This window comes from Bombina bombina, chromosome 6 (assembly GCF_027579735.1).
Source record: "Bombina bombina isolate aBomBom1 chromosome 6, aBomBom1.pri, whole genome shotgun sequence".
NCBI classification, from domain to species: Eukaryota; Metazoa; Chordata; class Amphibia; order Anura; family Bombinatoridae; genus Bombina; species Bombina bombina.
In genome coordinates this window covers 426,698,599-426,722,261 of record NC_069504.1, presented here as the reverse complement: position 1 = coordinate 426,722,261, position 23,663 = coordinate 426,698,599, and the positions used below count along the sequence as shown (strand labels likewise).

The 23,663-nt window shown below is 39.3% G+C and overlaps 1 protein-coding gene across 2 annotated transcripts in view; it reads left to right on the top strand.

Annotated features, from left to right (window-relative positions):
- Positions 1-1,440: 1,440 nt before the first annotated feature.
- The window catches only part of RNF14 (ring finger protein 14), a 243,020-nt gene continuing 220,797 nt past the window's right edge, over positions 1,441-23,663 (top strand). For both annotated transcript variants that reach the window (XM_053717169.1, XM_053717168.1), the window contains exon 1: positions 1,441-1,504. The gene's annotated coding sequence lies outside the window, so the exon portion shown is untranslated. The remainder of the gene's footprint in view (positions 1,505-23,663) is intronic.

The window sequence follows — 23,663 nt, the reverse complement described above, 5'->3', positions numbered from 1 at the left end:
TCATAATCCTGTTTAAAAGGATCGCTGTGTCAAAACAGTATATTTGAAGCAAAAAAACTAAGAATTTGCATATATAATTTGCATATCTTACCCACAATTCTCTTGTGCATTGGAAACTTTGTATATTAAGAATTTCTGGGGAAAAGCAAGCAGGGATACTTGCCTAGATGTACTAATTTCCTATGCAAATATTTACATTGATTTATATATATATATATATATATATATATATATAGACAAGCATAATATATATATATATATATATATATATATATATATATATAGAGAGAGAGAGAGAGAGAGAGAGACAAGCATAATATATATATATATATATATATATATATACAGGCATAATATATATATATATATATATATATATATATATATACACAACGGTTCAATTTACACCATTTCAGAATAACAACCTTTTTATCCAGTCATGTGACTGCTATTGAAAAGCATTGAGAAGCAGTGCATTTATTAAAATAGCCAGTAGGTGGAGTTGTCCGCTTGTGTTGCAGCAAAGCCAAGCAAGCTGAAATTAATCAGTTTAACCAGACCTGAGCTATCGAGCAGATTTCAAAGGAACAAGATCTTCCTGCCTATAAATCAGTCCAGATTGGAATGCATAGAAAGAGTTGTTTGCAGAAAAATGCAAGTCTGTGTTGTGTGATTATTTTATTAGGTTTAAAATGCTGTTTAGCAAATGTTTGTATATGTCTAGGGTGGTTACATATTCCTGTGCACCCTTCCCTTGTTTTCAGTTTGTTTGGATTTGAAAGCTTGCATTGTGTGGCTGTTTTAGGGTCTCAGGTATTGGAAAGGACCTTGACGTGGTACCTGAGCTTGTCCCATTTGGCCAGATGCGGTGACTAACCTTTCCATTTTTGCATTTAAATCTTAGCTGAGAGCTTGTGAGTGCTGGGTTTTCTCTGTGTGTTTATATATATATATATATATATATATATATATATAAATACATTTAAGATAATATGTGTGCCTTTTTTCTGGCACAAGACCCTACTGATTCTTTAAACTCGTGTACCCCTCCGCGCCCTCTTCCCCAAGGTTTTCTCTTCGACTGTCCAGTATTTTTTTGAAGGACAGCTGGCAACCCTATGTACTATTGATGTATATTCCAATAAAACGAATTAAAAAAAAAAAGGTAAAAAATGTGTGTGTCCCCATCTTCAGTGGAGGGACTGGAGTTCAACTGTGAGATTTAGAACTATTGACCACAAACATTCTATTAATTGTTTGATCAGTGCAAAGGAGATGAGATACAAATATTTTACAACAAAATCCCACCGATTCACTTAGAAAACAGAATATATTAATAATCTATCACTATTATATATCAATCAGCATCTTCAATGTCCCTTTAAGTGTAGGCCCTCCAGATATGAAGGTGGCGCTGTAAGTCAGTAGAAGCCGGATGGAATTTGTTCCTGTCATCTGTTTCTAAAGGGAAGGCTTGGCTGTTGCTGACACATTAGTAGTACAGGTTAGTACCACCATGGAAGTACAATTGGTTTCGATAATGTTGCTATATTTTATCATAATTTAACTAAACCATTCTGGCTATTACTAAAACAGGACGCTGCAGGAATTCGGTTACAGTATAGTCAACACTGAGTAATGCACACGGCGTTCTTAACGCTTCCTTGCTTTAAAACTTTGTATGTAGTATAATTATAATGATAATAAAAATACAGGTTTACATTATTAACAGTTATGATAGCGTGTAGGTTATATTTACTATTATGATAAGTAAACGAAGAGTGTCGCGAAATAGTGAACTGTGTATCTTACATAAGTAGTTCAACTGGTCTGACTGCTGCAATGTGGAGCTGCAGAGTGCAGAGGAGAGCTGGCTGCTGCTGACTCACCAGACCTTGAGCCCAGTACAAGAAGCGTTACGCGCAGTACATACAGGCGTTGATATGGTATTATTACGCAACCATATGTCATACTTTCAGCAGGCAATTGAGGTCGGTTAAACACATTTCTATCATCCTGCATAGGAAAAATACGCTCTGCTTTCAAAACACAACGACCAATTACATAATTCTGCAGCACGCAAGATAAGTTTTATAAAGAAGGAACGTTATTTGTTGTCCATGATAAAGATACAACTACATTTCTGTTAACCTAACGGATTCTCTTATTTTTAAGTTTTGAAATCATTATTTTATCTGAAACTGCTATAGAGACCTCAATAATATCTTTTGATACAGAAAAATTGCAGTATGTACATTTGGACTAAGTTTGTATGCTAAGAGTTTTAATAATATTCTATTTTATATATATAAAACATTTCAGTAATTTAGTGTTTTTCAGTATATTAGTTACCAGTAACATATAAGACTGGGTTACAACTAATTGTGATATATTTTTTTTCCTCATGTGCCTGCGGCTCTCTTCAAAGCAATTCTCTTATTTTAACACATTAGGGCAGCAGTAGGTAAAGCTCTGAATTTTTATACTGGATGACACAATCTTGGAACCAAACCTATTCTTGCACCCTGCTACAAATAGCACACATTTACAGATCAGTGACAACAGCTTTTTGACAGCTGTGCCTTGCACTTCAAGGGGCATGAAACCCATTTTGTTTTTTTATTTCATTAATTCAGATAGTGCATACCATTTTAAACTTTCCAAAATATTTATTAGAGGCAGAGTTCTTAAAACTTTTTTTCCCTAAGACCTAGTGCCATGATACCACATACCTTCACAACCCTATTTTTATGCTTAGACATTTCTGAAGTAATATTCAAGAGAGCGGAAATTTTTGGCAAAGTGACTAAAATGTGTACATATTTTATTGCTGTTTCTTTGTAGTCAAAGTTTTGTAAACACACATACACACTCATACAACACGCACACTCATACAACACGCACACACCACACACGCACACAACACACACTCTCATACAACACGCACACAACACACACTCTCATACAACACGCACACAACACACACTCTCATACAACACACACTCTCATACAACACACACACTCATACAACACGCACACTCATACAACACGCACACACCACACACGCACACAACACACACTCTCATACAACACACACTCTCATACAACACACACTCTCATACAACACACACACTCATACAACACGCACACTCATACAACACGCACACACCACACACGCACACACCACACACGCACACAACACACACTCTCATACAACACGCACACAACACACACTCTCATACAACACACACTCATACAACACGCACTCTCATACAACACGCACTCTCATACAACACGCACACTCATACAACACGCACACTCATACAACACGCACACTCATACAACACGCACACTCATACAACACGCACACTCATACAACACGCACACTCATACAACACGCACACTCATACAACACGCACACTCATACAACACGCACACTCATACAACACGCACACTCATACAACACGCACACACCACACACGCACACAACACACACGCACACAACACACACTCTCATACAACACGCACACAACACACACTCTCATACAACACACACACTCATACAACACGCACACACCACACACGCACACAACATACACTCTCATACAACACGCACACCACACACACACACACAACATACACTCTCATACAACACGCACACCACACACGCACACAACATACACTCTCATACAACATACACTCATACAACACACAAACAACACACACTCTCATACAACACACACACTCGTACAACACGCACACACCACACACGCACACAACATACACTCTCATACAACACACACTCTCATACAACACACACTCTCATACAACACACTCTCATACAACACGCACACAACATACACTCTCATACAACACGCAAACACACACTCTCATACAACACGCACACAACATACACTCTCATACAACATGCAAACACACACTCTCATACAACACGTGCAGACCACACACGCACACAACATACACTCTCATACAACACGCAAACAACACACACTCATACAACATGTGCAGACCACACACGCACACAACATACACTCTCATACAACACGCAAACAACACACACTCTCATACAACACGTACACACCACACACGCACACAACACACACTCTCATACAACACGCAAGCACACACTCTCATACAACACGCAAACACACACTCTCATACAACACGTGCACACCATACAAGCACACAACACACACTCTCATACAACACGCGCACACCACACACACTCATACAACAAGCGCACACCACACACACTCTCATACAGCAAGTGTACACCACACACACTCTCATACAACATGCACACCACACACACACTCTCATACAACACGCACACCACACACGCACTCTCATACAACACGCACACCGCACACGCACTCTCATACAACACGCACACGCACTCTCATACAACACGCACACCACACACGCACTCTCATGCAACACGCACACCACACACGCACTCTCATGCAACACGCACACCACACACGTACTCTCATGCAACACGCACACCACACACGTACTCTCATACAACACGCACACCACACACGTACTCTCATACAACACGCACACCACACACGTACTCTCATACAACACGCACACCACACACGTACTCTCATACAACACGCACACCACACACGCACTCTCATACAACACGCACACCACACACGCACTCTCATACAACACGCACCACACTTTCCTGCAACACACATACAAGCTGTGACTCAGTAAACATGATGTTGCAACTAAGTATTTGGTCCTGGTCCGTGGTTTAAAGAACCCTGATCTAAGGTAACCAAGTATATAATATGCACAAACATCAAAACTTCTAGCTGCTATTTTCTTTCATGTAATTGGCAAGAGTCCATGAGCTAGTGACGTATGGGCTATACAATCCTACCAGGAGGGGCAAAGTTTCCCAAACCTCAAAATGCCCATAAATACACCCCTCACCACACCCACAATTCAGTTTTACAAACTTTGCCTCCTATGGAGGTGGTGAAGTAAGTTTGTGCTAAGATTTCTACGTTGATATGCGCTTCTCAGCATTTTGAAGCCTGATTCCTCTCAGAGTACAGTGAATGTCAAAGGGATGTGAAGGGAGTATCACCTATTGAATGCAATGGTTTTCCTCACGGGAGATCTATTTCATAGGTTCTCTGTTATCGGTCGTAGAGATTCATCTCCTACCTCCCTTATTCAGATCGACAATATACTCTCATATTCCATTACCTCTACTGATAACTGTTTCAGTACTGGTTTGGCTATCTGCTATATGTGGATGGGTGTCTTTCTGTAAGTACGTTTTCATTATTTAAGACACTCTCAGCTATGGTTTGGCACTTTATGTATTAATATAAAGTTCTAAATATATGTACACGTATTGTACTTTGCCATGAGTCAGGTTTATGTATATTTCCTTTTGCAGACTGTCAGTTTCATATTTGGGAAAAGCATATTTAGGAAAATATTTTTTCTTACCTAGGGTATAGTCTTTTTTCTATTGACTGTTTTCTCTTTACATTTCGCGGGCAAAATTAAGCTTATGAGGGCGCAAAATGCCAAAGTTTATTGCGTCATTCTTGGCGCAAGAATTTTTTGGCGTGAAATTACGTCCAATGACGCAAATTCGTCATTTCCAGCGTCTTAATTGACGCCGAGTTCCTTGCACAAGGTTGCGTCGTCAATGACGCGAGTGTGTCATTTCCGTATGTTGTTAGCGCCAAAAAATTTACAGTTACATTGTGCGTCATACTTGGCGCCAAATAATTTCATTATTTAAAACCCCATACCTATGTGCCTCTTGCCTTTTTCTATGTTAGAGGGCTATGCTGTTTGCATTTTTTTCCCATTCCTGAAACTGCCGTATAAGGAAATTGATAATTTTGCTTTATATGTTGTGTTTTTTCTCTTACATTTGCAAGATGTCTCAATCTGATCCTGTCTCAGAAACCACTGTTGGAACCCTGCTGCCTGATAACAGTTCTACCAAAGCTAAGTGCATTTGTTGCAAATTTGTGGAGATTATATCTCCAGCTGTGGTATGTAATAATTGTCATGATAAGCTTTTACATGCAGAGAATGTGTCCCTCAGTAATAGTACTATGCCTGTTGTTCCTTCAACATCTAATGTACAAGATATACCTGTGAATATCAAAGATTTTATTGCTGATGCGATTCAGAAGGCTTTGTCTGCCATCCCGCCTTCTAATAAACGTAAAAGCTCTTTTAAAACTTCTCATAAAGTTGATGAGATTTCTAATGACCGACAACATACTGAATTATCCTCATCTGACGAGGATCTATCTGATTCAGAAGATCCTTCCTCAGATATTGACACTGACAAATCTACTTATTTATTTAAAATGGAGTATATTCGTTCCTTGTTAAAAGAAGTGTTATTACATTGGATATTGAGGAAACTAGTCCTCTTGATATTAAAACTAGTAAACGTTTAAATTCTGTTTATAAACCTCCTGTGGTTACTCCAGAAGTTTTTCGAGTTCCTGATGCTATTTCTGATATGATTTCTAAGGAATGGAATAGGCCTGGTACTTCTTTTATTCCTTCTTCAAGGGTTAAAAAATCGTATCCTTTGCCAGCAGTTAGATTGGAGTTTTGGGAAAAGATCCCCAAAGTTGATGGGGCTATTTCTACTCTTGCTATTTCTACTATTCCTATGGAAGATAGTACTTCTTTTAAAGACCCTTTAGACAGGAAACTTGAATCTTATCTAAGGAAACCTTATTTATATTCTGGTCATCTCCTCAGGCCTGTCATCTCTATGGCTAATGTGGCAGCTGCATCAACTTTTTGGTTGGAAAGTTTAGCGTAACAGGAAACGGATCCTTATTTGTTTAGCATTGTTCGCTTGCTTCAACATGCTAATCATTTTATTTGTGATGCCATTTTTGATATCATCAAAATTTATGTTAAATCTATGTATTTAGCTATTTTAGCTAGAAGAGCTTTATGGCTTAAATATTGGAATGCTGACATGGTATCTAAGTCTAGATTACTATCTCTTTCTTTCTTTCCAAGGTAATAAGTTATTTGGTTCTCAGTTGGATTCGATTATTTCAACTGTCACTGGGGGGAAGGGAGTTTTTTTGCCTCAGGATAAAAGACCTAAGGGTAAATCTAAAGCTTCTAACCGCTTTCGTTCCTTTCGACAAAATAAGTAACAGAAACCTAATCCTTCCCCCAAAGAATCTGGTTCCAATTGGAAACCTTCTTCAAGTTGGAGTAAATCCAAACCATTTAAGAAACCAAAGCCATCCCTCAAGTCTGCATGAAGGTGCGGCCCTCATTCCAGCTCAGCTGGTAGGGGGTAGATTAAGATTCTTCCAAAACATTTGGGCAGATTCTGTCCAAAATCATTGGATTCAGAGTATTGTCTCTCAAGGGTACCGAATAGGATTCAGAGTAAGACCTCCTTTGAGAAGATTTTTTCTCTCATGCATCCCAGTAAATCCAGTAAAGGCTCAAGCTTTTCTGAAGTGTGTTTCAGACCTGGAGCTTTCAGGGGTAACCATACCAGTTCCATTTCAGGAACAGGGTCTGGGGTTTTATTCAAATCTATTCATTGTCCCAAAGAAAGAAAATTCTTTCAGGCCAGTTCTGGATCTGAAAATTTTGAATCGTTATGTAAGAGTGCCAACTTTCAAAATGGTGACTATAAGGACTATTCTGCCTTTAGTTCAGCAAGGGCATTATATGTCCACAATAGACTTACAGGATGCTTATCTTCATATTCCGATTAATCCAGACCATTATCAGTTTCTGAGATTCTCTTTTCTAGACAAGCATTACCAATTTGTCGCTCTAATGTTTTGGCCTAGCGACAGCTCCACAAATCTTTTAGAAGGTTCTCGGTGCCCTACTCTCTGTAATCAGAGAACGCGGTATTGCGGTATTTCCTTATTTGGACGATATCTTGGTACTAGCTCAGTCTTTACATTCTGCAGAATCTCACACAAATCAACTAGTGTTGTTTCTTCAAAGACATGGTTGGAGGATCAATTTACCAAAAAGTTATTTGATTCCTCAGACAAGGGTCACCTTTTTAGGTTTCCATGACTCTGTCTCTAACAGACGATAAAAAACCAATTTCCACAGCACCAATGAATCAGGAAAAAAGTTTAACAAACTTGTCTTTTATTAATCCATTTCAGCTTATACAAAGCACTGGCACACAGCAGCATAAAGCGATGTTTCGGGCTGTTAACCCTTACTCATGAGCATGAGTAAGGGTTAACAGCCCGAAACGTCGCTTTATGCTGCTGTGTGCCAGTGCTTTGTATAAGCTGAAATGGATTAATAAAAGACAAGTTTGTTAAACTTTTTTCCTGATTCATTGGTGCTGTGGAAATAGTTTTTTTACAGTCTACAGAGAGGTGTTTGCAGTGGCCCTCTACCACGAGCATCAGGTGTGTGCAGTCTATCATTTGGGAACTCTCTAACAGACGAGAGACGATTAAAATTTGTTTCAGCTTTTTGGAACCTTCAGTCTGTCATTCCCTTCAGTGGCTATGTGCATGGAAGTTTTAGGTCTCATGACTGCGATCTCCTTTGCTCGTTTTCATATGAGACCTCTCCAGCTTTGTATGCTAAACCAATGGGGTAGGGATTATACAAAGATATCACAATTAATATCCTTAAATCCCAATGTTCGACTCTCTCTGACTTGGTGGTTAGATCACCATCGTATAGTTTAAGGGGCCTCTTTTGTTCATCCAACCTGGACTGTGAGCACAACAGATGCAAGTCTTTCAGGTTGGGGAGCTGTCTGAGGATCTCTGACAGCACATGGGGTTTGGAAACCTCAAGAAGCAAGGTTACCAATCAATATTTTAGAACTCCGTGCTATCTTCAGGGCTCTTCAGGTGTGACCTCTGTTGAAGAGAGAACCGTTCATTTGTTTTCAGACAGACAATATCACAACTGTGGCATATGTCAATCATCAGGGTGGGACTCGCAGTCCCCAAGCCATGAAAGAAGTATCTTGGATACTTGCTTGGGCGGAATCCAGCTCCTGTCTAATTTCTGCGGTTCATATCCCAGGTATAGACAATTGGGACGCGGATTATCCCAGCCGTCAGACTTTATATCCGGGGGAGTGGTCGCTCCATCCAGATGTGTTTTCTCAGATTGTTCAGATGTGGGGTCTTCCAGAAATAGATCTGATGGCTTCCCATCTAAACAAGAAATTTCCCAGCTACCTGTCCAGGTCCAGGGATCCTCAGGCGGAAGCAGTGGATGCGTTAGCAGTTCCTTGGTGTTACCAACCTGCTTATATCTTCCCGCCTCTAGTTCTTCTTCCAAAAGTGATTTCCAAAATCATCATGGAACAATCGTTTGTGTTGCTGGTAGCTCCAGCATGGCCTCACAGGTTTTGGTATGCCGATCTTGTTCGGATGTCCAGCTGCCAACCTTGGCCAATTCCATTAAGGCTAGACCTTCTGTCGCAAGGGCCGTTTTTCCATCAGGATCTCAAATCATTAAATTTGAAGGTATGGAAATTGAACGCCTAGTGCTTAGTCATAGAGGTTTCTCTGACTCAGTGATTAATACTATGTTACAGGCTCGTAAATCTGTTTCTAGGAACATTTATTATCGAGTTTAGAAGACATATTTCATGGTGTTCTTCTCATAAATTCTTCTGGCATTCTTTTAGAATTCCTAGAATTTTACAGTTTCTTCAGGATGGTTTGGATAAAGGTTTGTCTTCAAGTTCCTTGAAGGGACAAATCTCTGCTCTTTCTGTTTTATTTCACAGAAAGATTGCTAAGCTTCCTGATATTCTCTGTTTTGTACAGGCTTTGGTCCATATCAAGCCTGTCATTAAATCAATCTCTCCTCCTTGGAGTCTTAAATTGGTTTTTTTTGGTTGCGGATTTAATTTTCTCAGCGGAAAATGGCTGTTTTTATTTTATCCCTCCCTTTCTAGTGACTCTTCTGTGGAGTACCACATCTTGGGTATTACTATCCCATACGTCACTTGCTCATGGACTCTTGCCAATTACATGAAAGAAAACATAGTTTATGTAAGAACTTACCTGATAAAGTAATTTCTTTCATATTGGCAAGAGTCCATGAGACCCACCATTTTTATGGTGGTTATGATTTTTTTGTATAAAGCACAATTATTTCCAAATCCCTTTGTTGATGCTTTTTACTCCTTTCTTATTCACCCCACTGCTTGGCTATTCATTAAACTGAATTGTGGGTGTGGTGATGGGTGTATTTATAGGCATTTTGAGGTTTGGGAAACTTTGCCCCTCCTGGTAGGATTGTATATCCCATACGTCACTAGCTCATGGACTCTTGCCAATATGAAAGAAATTAATTTATCAGGTAAGTTCTTACATAAATTATGGTTTTTTTTGTTTTCACCTATATATTATAGTATGCTTATTTTGAGGAACTGCAGGAAGCCTCTGCAGCTTCGGTGCTAAATTTGCAGCAGGGTGCAGAACAGGGTATTCTCCACTCATCAAAAGTGAGCCCATCAGGGTGACCTAGCTCAGCTACAGACCAGTAGCGGTTCTAGAACTTAAAGGGACCTGATACCCAAATGATGAAGCACTTGAAATTGATGCAGCATAGCTGTATTATGGGTAGACTTGATGGGCTTTTGTGGTTCTTATCTACCTTCAAATTCTTTGTTTCTATGAAAAAAGCTGACAAGAAAATATCACCTGAACATCTCTCTGTAAAAAACGAAGATATTTTACCTCAAAATTCTTAACTATTCACACCCCACTTTAAAGAGACTTTAAGCAGCCAATCAGGATGCAAGTCCCAGGACTTGCAAGGGAGTGTGCATATAGCATGTGCAGGCACTGTCCTGTTATTTTTCCTATTCAGTTTAAGGTAGTTTACTATGAAATCTCATGATATCACAGCAAAGCAAAGCATGACCTTACCACTGCTGATGCTAATTGGCTGTCTTTTTTTCAACTTGCCACAGGATAGCAGCTGAAGTATAACGGTTTACAGATCACCTACTCTGGTGACCTGAAGACATTTTTAGGTAAAATATATGTTCCTTTTTTACAGAGATGTTCAGGTGATATTTTCATGTCCGCTTTTTACAGTTATGCTACACTACTATCAAGTGATTTACTTGAGTCCCTTTTAATATTAGGGTGATTCTGAAGACACAAAACACATAATATATGGAGCTCTTTGCAGCTCAACAGGGGTATAGCACCCCAATAGAACCGCTACAGACCAGCAACCAATATGATCACACATGCACTGTACATTCTCTGTGTAGTAATTCTGGAGGCAATGGACCGGGGGGGTTAAAATGCATGCATTGTATACTTTTGTCTGCAGTATACAGGCTGTGGCAATGCAGACCTATCCAGTAAGCACAACTAGAGCTCACAAAAATGTTTCAATTGTTCTAAATTTAGAAGGAAAAAATGTATGTGGGGGAGGGGGGGCAGTTTTTAAAAAAAACAAAAAACAACTTTTCGAACCTGAAAGCCGTAGTCTAAATAGATAACTTGCTGATGGAATTATTTATAATACTGCAGTCCTGAACCGCCTTCTGTGCTTGCTTTTGTCATTGAAGAGGGCAAGCCATTATACAGGTGCCAACTGAATGATGGAGGATAGATGGCCTATTTAGCCTCAACCTAGTTTACTTCTAGCAATAAGCAAGTTACATACATTAACGGAGTTAGTATAAAGACAGATATAATTCATTCTGGCTTACTGGTGTTGGTATACCAATGCAGTTGTATACTATATCATTTTGATTTTTTTTTTTTTTTTTTTTACTTTTATTTATAGCCAATGAAGGGTACAGTATTACAAAACACACCATCACTCACCTTGCAGGGCGGTTCATGAGACAAGAATTACATTACAGTGTATTGCTACAATATATGTAATTTTGAGCATTTGCCGATGAATCAACAAACGTTTTGGTAGATAATTGTTTGTACCACTACATTGGTTTTTTTTAGTATTATTTAACTTAACACCAAATCTTAACACACAAACCAAGCAAACCAACCAATCAGACAGCACATAGCAAACCACCAGTCCCATCCACAAAATTATCTAAAGTTTTAGCATTTGTAGCAGTTCGACTAAGTCGCCCCTCAAGTCTATATTAACAACAGATTATCTTAAAGTACGGAATATAACAATGAGATGTTGAACAATTTTTCCATGCAACTGAGTTACATAATACCACTGTAATATCTACACTGCTAGCCCAGTTCCAAGAATATTGCAGTACTTTATATAATTAAGACAGCTTGCAAAACCTTGGTTTAGTTCAAAATGCATCTGCAAATTTAGAGGTCAGTATAAAAAATTCAGTACATGTATAACCTGATTGAGCAAATTTTTAATACTTTACAACGATAGTAACGTACCTGTTCAAAATTAAGAGTTTTCCTGACCATGATAAAAGAAACAATTGAACTCATTTGATAGCCTCATTCCAACATAAGCCCAAGATAAAATGTGAATAGATCAGGAACAATAAAGCTAAAGTATGAGATGTTCGTCTTATTCACTCCTTAAAGCAGGAGTTAATGCAGATTGATATAAGCATAAGGAGTTAAGGTATCCTGTGGGAGCATACTCACATATGTTAATCAAGTTTAAACCGACTACAGTTTTGCAGAGGGAAATAATTACCTGCCGTTGGTTATGATAGCATGAGTCTCAACTATACAAATGATGTAAGAAAATACTCAGAAGAGTTACAGAGAAGAAACTGGCATCGTTAATAAAAGGCTGCTCTAATGTTTAAGTATTTCTAGTAGTGATGATAGAAAATATAATCAAGCGCTGGTAAATAAATATTATGTTTAAGTGCTGAGGAGAACAGCGTATGTGACAGGCTTTAGCATCCTAGTTCACCCAGAGCAATGTTCCATTACGTTTGGAGCAAACAAAATGCATAAGAGACGAAATGAGATAAGACTGCGTACAGGGCGTTTCTGCTCAAGTGGGAGGATGAGAGAGGGAAAGTGTAAGTGCAGACACAAGAAAATTAGACAAACAACTTGTAACACCAACTATAAACACACAAACCAAGCAAACAGACCGACCAGTCAAACAAAACATAACAAACCACCAAACCTATCCACAAAGTTATCCAGAGTCTTAGCATTCGTAGTAGTCCAGCTGAGCCACCCTCAGGTCTATATTGATCACAGATTCTCTTAGAGTATGGGATATCACAATGTGGTACAGAGCAACTTTCCACGCAACTGTGCTACATAATACCACTATAATATCTACACTGTTAGTCCAGTCCTGAAAATATTGCAGTACTTTATATAATTAAAACAGATTGCAAAATCTTGGTTTAGTTCAAAATGCTTCAGCAAAGTTAGAGGGCAGTGTAAAGAGTCAGTACATGTATAACCCTACTGAGCAAATTTTAGAACTTTTACAACCGGAGTAACGTACCTGTTCAAAATTAATATTTTTCTTGACCATGGTAAAATAAACAGTTGGATTCAGTTAATATCCTCATTTAAACACAAGCGCAAAATAAAATGTAATTAGAGCAAGATCAGCAAAATTAGAGTATGAGGTATTCCCCTTATTTACTCCTTAAAGCAGGGGTTAATGCAGATTGATGTATTCATGAGGGGTTAAGGTATCTTGTGAGAGCATACTTATATGTGCCAACCCTGTTTAAACCAACTACCGTTTTGCAGCAGGAGTTAATTACCTACCGTTGGTTCTCAGCTATATAGATGATGTAAGAGAACATTCAAAAAGATTACAAAGCCAAATCTGACATCACTAATAAAAGATTGCTCTAATTTTTATATAGATTTAGTTGTGGTGCTTTCTAGAAAATATAATCCGGTGCTGGCAGATAAACATTACGTGTAAGTGCTGAGGAGAATAGCCTATGTGTAATGTTCCGTTAAGTGTGGAGCAGGCAAATTGCATAAGAGACGGAATAAAATAGCACTGCACACAGAGACATTTCTGCTCAAGTATGGGGCTGGAAAAGGAAAAACATAAGAGCCACACAAGAAAGTTAGGCAAATAACTCTTAACCCTAAGAACGGAGCTTAATCTGTAAGCATTAATAGTCCACAAGTCCCAACATTTAACCCAACAAATGCTGCCCATGACCAGTGCCGTAACCTGATGTATATAGGAGACGGTAAGACATAAAGTTAAGATCTAACCTACTCCCCCACGGGTTATCCCGTGATTACTTTCTAAATTGTCTTGACTTTGCAGGCTCCATTCTAACATCGGTCAGTGCAGGTAAGTATAAGAACAATCTAGGGTGTTAATCAAAAAGATCCAGGTGATTAGTGGGTGTTGAGCTGATGGGTCTGCAACCGGCTTCATTTCAAATGCAAACTGTAGCTGGGTCGTTGCAAGCAGCAAGTCTCTGATTGACACTTTTCCATGTGACCGGCATACAGCCCGGGCTATTGCGACCTTTAATGGCTGGTAGGGAGAAGAGTGATTGTTGGGATCGCTCTGCAGCTCGGAGTCAGATCTTGCGGTTTTCATCGCCCCCTCCTTAATAGCTGCCGGGGGTCCTGCTTCCTTGCTATTTCTGAATATGGGACCAGAACCCGCTGACATCAGTGGCTGTCCCTTCGATCCCTCCTTGTGCTGTCTCTGATGTGCCTCAGGAGTCATGCAGGCATGATTACAAATGGACTCCGCTGGGAGGCGGTGCCATTTTGGATTTGTATGCGAGAGATCCACGACCTGGGTTTCGGCCAGTAGAATTTGCAGGGTAGATTCCAGCTTGTTTAACGCTGGCAGAAGCATGCCCTGTATGGCAATTAAAGTGTCTTTGTTTTGAGAGTCTATTGCGACCTGGGAGATTTCCATGCTTGTTTCTTTTTCCCCAGCTGTGTTGTGTACAATGCGTATCACAGCTCTCTCCTCTTCTATAACTTTCCGTCGTTCCGGGGGCCAAGAGTTGTAAAGCTTGATCCTTTAGAAATGCCCGAACAGCTAAAACTGTTAAGGGCTAGCAGGATGGCGGAGATTTAATCCTAGAATAGGAAAAAATAACTTGGTCTCAAGCAGAGCAGTTCCTACTTGCGACCATCTTGCTAAGCCTCCCACCGGAAGTCTCCTTTTCTTTCATGTAATTAGCAAGAGTCCATGAGCTAGTGACGTATGGGATATACATTCCTACCAGGAGGGGCAAAGTTTCCCAAACCTCAAAATGCCTATAAATACACCCCTCACCACACCCACAATTCAGTTTTACAAACTTTGCCTCCGATGGAGGTGGTGAAGTAAGTTTGTGCTAGATTCTACGTTGATATGCGCTCTGCAGCAAGTTGGAGCCCGGTTTTCCTCTCAGCGTGCAGTGAATGTCAGAGGGATGTGAGGAGAGTATTGCCTATTTGAATGCAGTGATCTCCTTCTACGGGGTCTATTTCATAGGTTCTCGTAGAGATTCATCTCTTACCTCCCTTTTCAGATCGACGATATACTCTTATATATACCATTACCTCTGCTGATTCTCGTTTCAGTACTGGTTTGGCTTTCTACAAACATGTAGATGAGTGTCCTGGGGTAAGTAAATCTTATTTTCTGTGACACTCTAAGCTATGGTTGGTCACTTTGTTTATAAAGTTCTAAATATATGTATTCAAACATTTATTTGCCTTGACTCAGAATGTTCAACTTTCCTTATTTTTCAGACAGTCAGTTTCATATTTGGGATTATGCATTTAAATTATTCATTTTTTCTTACCTTCCAAAATTTGACTCTTTTTTCCCTGTGGGCTGTTAGGCTCGCGGGGGCTGAAAATGCTTCATTTTATTGCGTCATTTTTGGCGCAGACTTTTTTGGCGCAAAAATTCTTTTCCGTTTCCGGCGTCATACGTGTCGCCGGAAGTTGCGTCATTTTTTGACGTTATTTTGCGCCAAAAATGTCGGCGTTCCGGATGTGGCGTCATTTTTGGCGCCAAAAGCATTTAGGCGCCAAATAATGTGGGCGTCTTATTTGGCGCTAAAAAATATGGGCGTCGCTTTTGTCTCCACATTATTTAAGTTTCATTTTTCATTGCTTCTGGTTGCTAGAAGCTTGTTCTTTGGCATTTTTTCCCATTCCTGAAACTGTCATTTAAGGAATTTGATCAATTTTGCTTTATATGTTGTTTTTTCTCTTACATATTGCAAGATGTCTCACGTTGCATCTGAGTCAGAAGATACTACAGGAAAATCGCTGTCTAGTGCTGGATCTACCAAAGCTAAGTGTATCTGCTGTAAACTTTTGGTAGCTATTCCTCCGGCTGTTGTTTGTATTAATTGTCATGACAAACTTGTTAATGCAGATAATATTTCCTTTAGTAAAGTACCATTGTCTGTTGCAGTTCCTTCAACATCTAAGGTGCAGAATGTTCCTGATAACATAAGAGATTTTGTTTCTGAATCCATCAAGAAGGCTATGTCTGTTATTTCTCCTTCTAGTAAACGTAAAAAATCTTTTAAAACTTCTCTCCCTACAGATGAATTTTTAAATGAACATCATCATTCTGATTCTGATGACTCTTCTGGTTCAGAGGATTCTGTTTCAGAGATTGATGCTGATAAATCTTCATATTTATTTAAAATGGAATTTATTCGTTCTTTACTTAAAGAAGTATTAATTGCTTTAGAAATAGAGGATTCTGGTCCTCTTGATACTAATTCTAAACGTTTAGATAAGGTATTTAAATCTCCTGTGGTTATTCCAGAAGTTTTTCCTGTTCCTAATGCTATTTCTGCAGTAATTTCCAAAGAATGGGATAAATTGGGTAATTCATTTACTCCTTCTAAACGTTTTAAGCAATTATATCCTGTACCGTCTGACAGGTTAGAATTTTGGGACAAAATCCCTAAAGTTGATGGGGCTATTTCTACCCTTGATAAACGTACTACCATTCCTACGTCAGATGGTACTTCGTTTAAAGATCCTTTAGATAGGAAAATTGAATCCTTTCTAAGAAAAGCTTATCTGTGTTCAGGTAATCTTCTTAGACCTGCTATATCATTGGCTGATGTTGCTGCAGCTTCAACTTTTTGGTTGGAAACTTTAGCGCAACAAGTAACAAATCATGATTCTCATGATATTATTATTCTTCTTCAGCATGCTAATAATTTTATCTGTGATGCCATTTTTTGATATTATCAGAGTTGATGTCAGGTTTATGTCTCTAGCTATTTTAGCTAGAAGAGCTTTATGGCTTAAGACTTGGAATGCTGATATGGCTTCTAAATCAACTCTACTTTCCATTTCTTTCCAGGGTAACAAATTATTTGGTTCTCAGTTGGATTCTATTATCTCAACTGTTACTGGTGGGAAAGGAACTTTTTTACCACAGGATAAAAAATCTAAAGGTAAAAACAGGGCTAATAATCGTTTTCGTTCCTTTCGTTTCAACAAAGAACAAAAGCCTGATCCTTCATCCTCAGGAGCAGTTTCAGTTTGGAAACCATCTCCAGTCTGGAATAAATCCAAGCCTGCTAGAAAGGCAAAGCCTGCTTCTAAGTCCACATGAAGGTACGGCCCTCATTCCAGCTCAGCTGGTAGGGGGCAGGTTACGTTTTTTTCAAAGAAATTTGGATCAATTCTGTTCACAATCTTTGGATTCAGAACATTGTTTCAGAAGGGTACAGAATTGGTTTCAAGATGAGACCTCCTGCAAAGAGATTTTTTCTTTCCCGTGTCCCAGTAAATCCAGTGAAAGCTCAAGCATTTCTGAATTGTGTTTCAGATCTAGAGTTGGCTGGAGTAATTATGCCAGTTCCAGTTCCGGAACAGGGGATGGGGTTTTATTCAAATCTCTTCATTGTACCAAAGAAGGAGAATTCCTTCAGACCAGTTCTGGATCTAAAAATATTGAATCGTTATGTAAGGATACCAACGTTCAAGATGGTAACTGTAAGGACTATCTTGCCTTTTGTTCAGCAAGGGAATTATATGTCCACAATAGATTTACAGGATGCATATCTGCATATTCCGATTCATCCAGATCATTTTCAGTTCCTGAGATTCTCTTTTCTGGACAAGCATTACCAGTTTGTGGCTCTACCGTTTGGCCTAGCTACAGCTCCAAGAATTTTTTCAAAGGTTCTCGGTGCCCTTCTGTCTGTAATCAGAGAACAGGGTATTGTGGTATTTCCTTATTTGGACGACATCTTGGTACTTGCTCAGTCTTTACATTTAGCAGAATCTCATACGAATCGACTTGTGTTGTTTCTTCAAGATCATGGTTGGAGGATCAATTTACCAAAAAGTTCTTTGATTCCTCAGACAAGGGTAACCTTTCTGGGTTTCCAGATAGATTCAGTGTCCATGACTCTGTCTTTAACAGGCAAGAGACGTCTAAAATTGATTGCAGCTTGTCGAAACCTTCAGTCACAATCATTCCCTTCGGTAGCCTTATGCATGGAAATTCTAGGTCTTATGACTGCTGCATCGGACGCGATCCCCTTTGCTCGTTTTCACATGCGACCTCTTCAGCTCTGTATGCTGAATCAATGGTGCAAGGATTACACAAAGATATCTCAATTAATATCTTTAAAACCGATTGTTCGACACTCTCTAACGTGGTGGACAGATCACCATCGTTTAATTCAGGGGGCTTCTTTTGTGCTTCCGACCTGGACTGTAATTTCAACAGATGCAAGTCTCACAGGTTGGGGAGCTGTGTGGGGATCTCTGACGGCACAAGGAGTTTGGGAATCTCAGGAGGTGAGATTACCGATCAATATTTTGGAACTCCGTGCAATTTTCAGAGCTCTTCAGTTTTGGCCTCTTCTGAAGAGAGAATCGTTCATTTGTTTTCAGACAGACAATGTCACAACTGTGGCATACATCAATCATCAAGGAGGGACTCACAGTCCTCTGGCTATGAAAGAAGTATCTCGAATTTTGGTTTGGGCGGAATCCAGCTCCTGTCTAATCTCTGCGGTTCATATCCCAGGTATAGACAATTGGGAAGCGGATTATCTCAGTCGCCAAACGTTGCATCCGGGCGAATGGTCTCTTCACCCAGAGGTATTTCTTCAGATTGTTCAAATATGGGAACTTCCAGAAATAGATCTGATGGCGTCTCATCTAAACAAGAAACTTCCCAGGTATCTGTCCAGATCCCGGGATCCTCAGGCGGAGGCAGTGGATGCATTATCACTTCCTTGGAAGTATCATCCTGCCTATATCTTTCCGCCTCTAGTTCTTCTTCCAAGAGTAATCTCCAAGATTCTGAAGGAATGCTCGTTTGTTCTGCTGGTAGCTCCGGCATGGCCTCACAGGTTTTGGTATGCGGATCTTGTCCGGATGGCCTCTTGCCAACCGTGGACTCTTCCGTTAAGACCAGACCTTCTGTCTCAAGGTCCTTTTTTCCATCAGGATCTGAAATCCTTAAATTTAAAGGTATGGAGATTGAACGCTTGATTCTTGGTCAAAGAGGTTTCTCTGACTCTGTGATTAATACTATGTTACAGGCTCGTAAATCTGTATCTAGAGAGATATATTATAGAGTCTGGAAGACTTATATTTCTTGGTGTCTTTCTCATCATTTTTCTTGGCATTCTTTTAGAATACCGAGAATATTACAGTTTCTTCAGGATGGTTTAGATAAGGGTTTGTCCGCAAGTTCCTTGAAAGGACAAATCTCTGCTCTTTCTGTTCTTTTTCACAGAAAGATTGCTATTCTTCCTGATATTCATTGTTTTGTACAAGCTTTGGTTCGTATAAAGCCTGTCATTAAGTCAATTTCTCCTCCTTGGAGTTTGAATTTGGTTCTGGGGGCTCTTCAAGCTCCTCCATTTGAACCTATGCATTTATTGGACATTAAATTACTTTCTTGGAAAGTTTTGTTCCTTTTGGCCATCTCTTCTGCCAGAAGAGTTTCTGAATTATCTGCTCTTTCTTGTGTCTCCTTTTCTGATTTTTCATCAGGATAAGGCGGTGTTGCGAACTTCTTTTGAATTTTTACCTAAAGTTGTGAATTCCAACAACATTAGTAGAGAAATTGTGGTTCCTTCATTATGTCCTAATCCTAAGAATTCTAAGGAGAAATCGTTGCATTCTTTGGATGTTGTTAGAGCTTTGAAATATTATGTTGAAGCTACTAAATCTTTCCGAAAGACTTCTAGTCTATTCGTTTTCTTTTCCGGTTCTAGAAAAGGCCAGAAAGCTTCTGCCATTTCTTTGGCATCTTGGTTGAAATCTTTAATTCATCTTGCCTATGTTGAGTCGGGTAAAACTCCGCCTCAGAGGATTACAGCTCATTCTACTAGGTCAGTTTCTACTTCCTGGGCGTTTAGGAATGAAGATTCGGTTGATCAGATTTGCAAAGCAGCAACTTGGTCCTCTTTGCATACTTTTACTAAATTCTACCATTTTGATGTATTTTCTTCTTCTGAAGCAGTTTTTGGTAGAAAAGTACTTCAGGCAGCGGTTTCAGTTTGAATCTTCTGCTTATGTTTTTCATTAAACTTTATTTTGGGTGTGGATTATTTTCAGCAGGAATTGGCTGTCTTTATTTTATCCCTCCCTCTCTAGTGACTCTTGTGTGGAAAGATCCACATCTTGGGTAATCATTATCCCATACGTCACTAGCTCATGGACTCTTGCTAATTACATGAAAGAAAACATAATTTATGTAAGAACTTACCTGATAAATTCATTTCTTTCATATTAGCAAGAGTCCATGAGGCCCGCCCTTTTTTTGTGGTGGTTATGATTTTGTATAAAGCACAATTATTCCAATTCCTTATTTTATATGCTTTCGCACTTTTTTATCACCCCACTTCTTGGCTATTCATTAAACTGAATTGTGGGTGTGGTGAGGGGTGTATTTATAGGCATTTTGAGGTTTGGGAAACTTTGCCCCTCCTGGTAGGAATGTATATCCCATACGTCACTAGCTCATGGACTCTTGCTAATATGAAAGAAATGAATTTATCAGGTAAGTTCTTACATAAATTATGTTTTATTTATTTTTTTATATGGAGAAAAGACTTCATGAAAGCAAAAGTGCCTAGGGGCTAAAAAGTAGTAATGTAGCTGTGGCTGGGATGAGTTTGGTCATACCAACACTTGATAGACTAATACATTTTAAATGAAATGTAAATAATCCTAAATGAAAATTTTGCATTTTTATGTTAATATATTAATTCCATATATCATAAACAAAACTGTTTTGCTCCTCAGGAGATACTCGTTTCAACTTCAGCAGGCACCCGGGGGGGGGGGGGGGGGAATCACAAACACTGAACTACAGTTTCTCTTTAACAAATATTTATTAATTTCCAATTTATAAACAAACCCCACTTCTTCAGTTGCCTGTCAGATATCCTTCACTCCCCCGGGAACATGTCTTATAAAATACAATATAATAGTGTTTTCTGTTGGCTCGTGTTACAGGAGAGCATGATCATATTAAGCTCACATATGAAACCAGCACAACACATAGGGACATGAAAATTAAAAAAAATTAAAAGTTTAGCTCAATCAAAAGATCGTTTAAGCATGTATTTTTCATAATGCCTTACTTGTGCCATTTTTGCTCTGTTTTCTATTAATCTTCTTTCGAAATTCCCCTTTCCAAACCCCCCCTGTGGGACTCTACCTGGGTAGGAATATGGGGCTTGGTATCTGTAATGTGCGGTGCTCTGACAAAATGCTGACGAACATTTGGCCGACAGCATTCTGTTCGATGGACAGAATGCCAAAGCATGTTCCGAGTTCGGCTGAGGGCAGATTTTCTCCAGAGTGCTCTGTTCTAATCAGAGACTCGGGCGCCTCAACCTCCTCTTGGAAACTAACCATGGTCCCAGCCCACACGTAATTCTCTGTCTGTGAAATTATCTATCATATATATATATATATATATATATATATATATATATATATATATATATATATATATATATATATATATATATATACAGGGAGTGCAGAATTATTAGGCAAGTTGTATTTTTGAGGATTAATTTTATTATTGAACAACAACCATGTTCTCAATGAACCCAAAAAACTCATTAATATCAAAGCTGAATATTTTTGGAAGTAGTTTTTACTTTGTTTTTAGTTTTAGCTATTTTAGGGGGATATCTCTGTGTGCAGGTCACTATTACTGTGCATAATTATTAGGCAACTTAACAAAAAACAAATATATACCCATTTCAATGATTTATTTTTACCAGTGAAACCAATATTCACAAATATACATTTCTGACATTCAAAAACAAAACAAAAACAAATCAGTGACCAATATAGCCACCTTTCTTTGCAAGGACACTCAAAAGCCTGCCATCCATGGATTCTGTCAGTGTTTTGATCTGTTCACCATCAACTTTGCGTGCAGCAGCAACCACAGCCTCCCAGACACTGTTCAGAGAGGTGTACTGTTTTCCCTCCTTGTAAATCTCACATTTGATGATGGACCACAGGTTCTCAATGGGGTTCAGATCAGGTGAACAAGGAGACCATGTCATTAGATTTTCTTCTTTTATACCCTTTCTTGCCAGCCACGCTGTGGAGTACTTGGACGCGTGTGATGGAGCATTGTCCTGCATGAAAATCATGTTTTTCTTGAAGGATGCAGACTTCTTCCTGTACCCCTGCTTGAAGAAGGTGTCTTCCAGAAACTGGCAGTAGGACTGGGAGTTGAGCTTGACTCCATCCTCAACCCGAAAAGGCCCCACAAGCTCATCTTTGATGATACCAGCCCAAACCAGTACTCCACCTCCACCTTGCTGGCGTCTGAGTCGGACTGGAGCTCTCTGCCTTTTACCAATCCAGCCACGGGCCCATCCATCTGGCCCATCAAGACTCACTCTCATTTCATCAGTCCATAAAACCTTAGAAAAATCAGTCTTGAGATATTTCTTGGCCCAGTCTTGACGTTTCAGCTTGTGTGTCTTGTTCAGTGGTGGTCGTCTTTCAGCCTTTCTTACCTTGGCCATGTCTCTGAGTATTGCACACCTTGTGCTTTTGGGCACTCCAGTGATGTTGCAGCTCTGAAATATGGCCAAACTGGTGGCAAGTGGCATCCTGGCAGCTGCACGCTTGACTTTTCTCAGTTCATGGGCAGTTATTTTGCGCCTTGGTTTTTCCACACGCTTCTTGCGACCCTGTTGACTATTTTGAATGAAACGCTTGATTGTTCGATGATCACGCTTCAGAAGCTTTGCAATTTTAAGAGTGCTGCATCCCTCTGCAAGATATCTCACTATTTTTGACTTTTCTGAGCCTGTCAAGTCCTTCTTTTGACCCATTTTGCCAAAGGAAAGGAAGTTGCCTAATAATGATGCACACCTGATATAGGGTGTTGTCATTAGACCACACCCCTTCTCATTACAGAGATGCACATCACCTAATATGCTTAATTGGTAGTAGGCTTTCGAGCCTATACAGCTTGGAGTAAGACAACATGCATAAAGAGGATGATGTGGTCAAAATACTCATTTGCCTAATAATTCTGCACTCCCTGTATATATTCTATCTATTGAATCCATCTATCAAATGTATCTATCTATCTCATGGCCGGACTGTTATCTGACAGCCACTTGTGTGTCGGACTATTGTCCGTCGGCCAAATGTCTGTCAGCCAAATGTCTGTCGGTTAACAGTCCGGCTACAGTAATGTGCATGTTCTTTCTTTCAGTGATG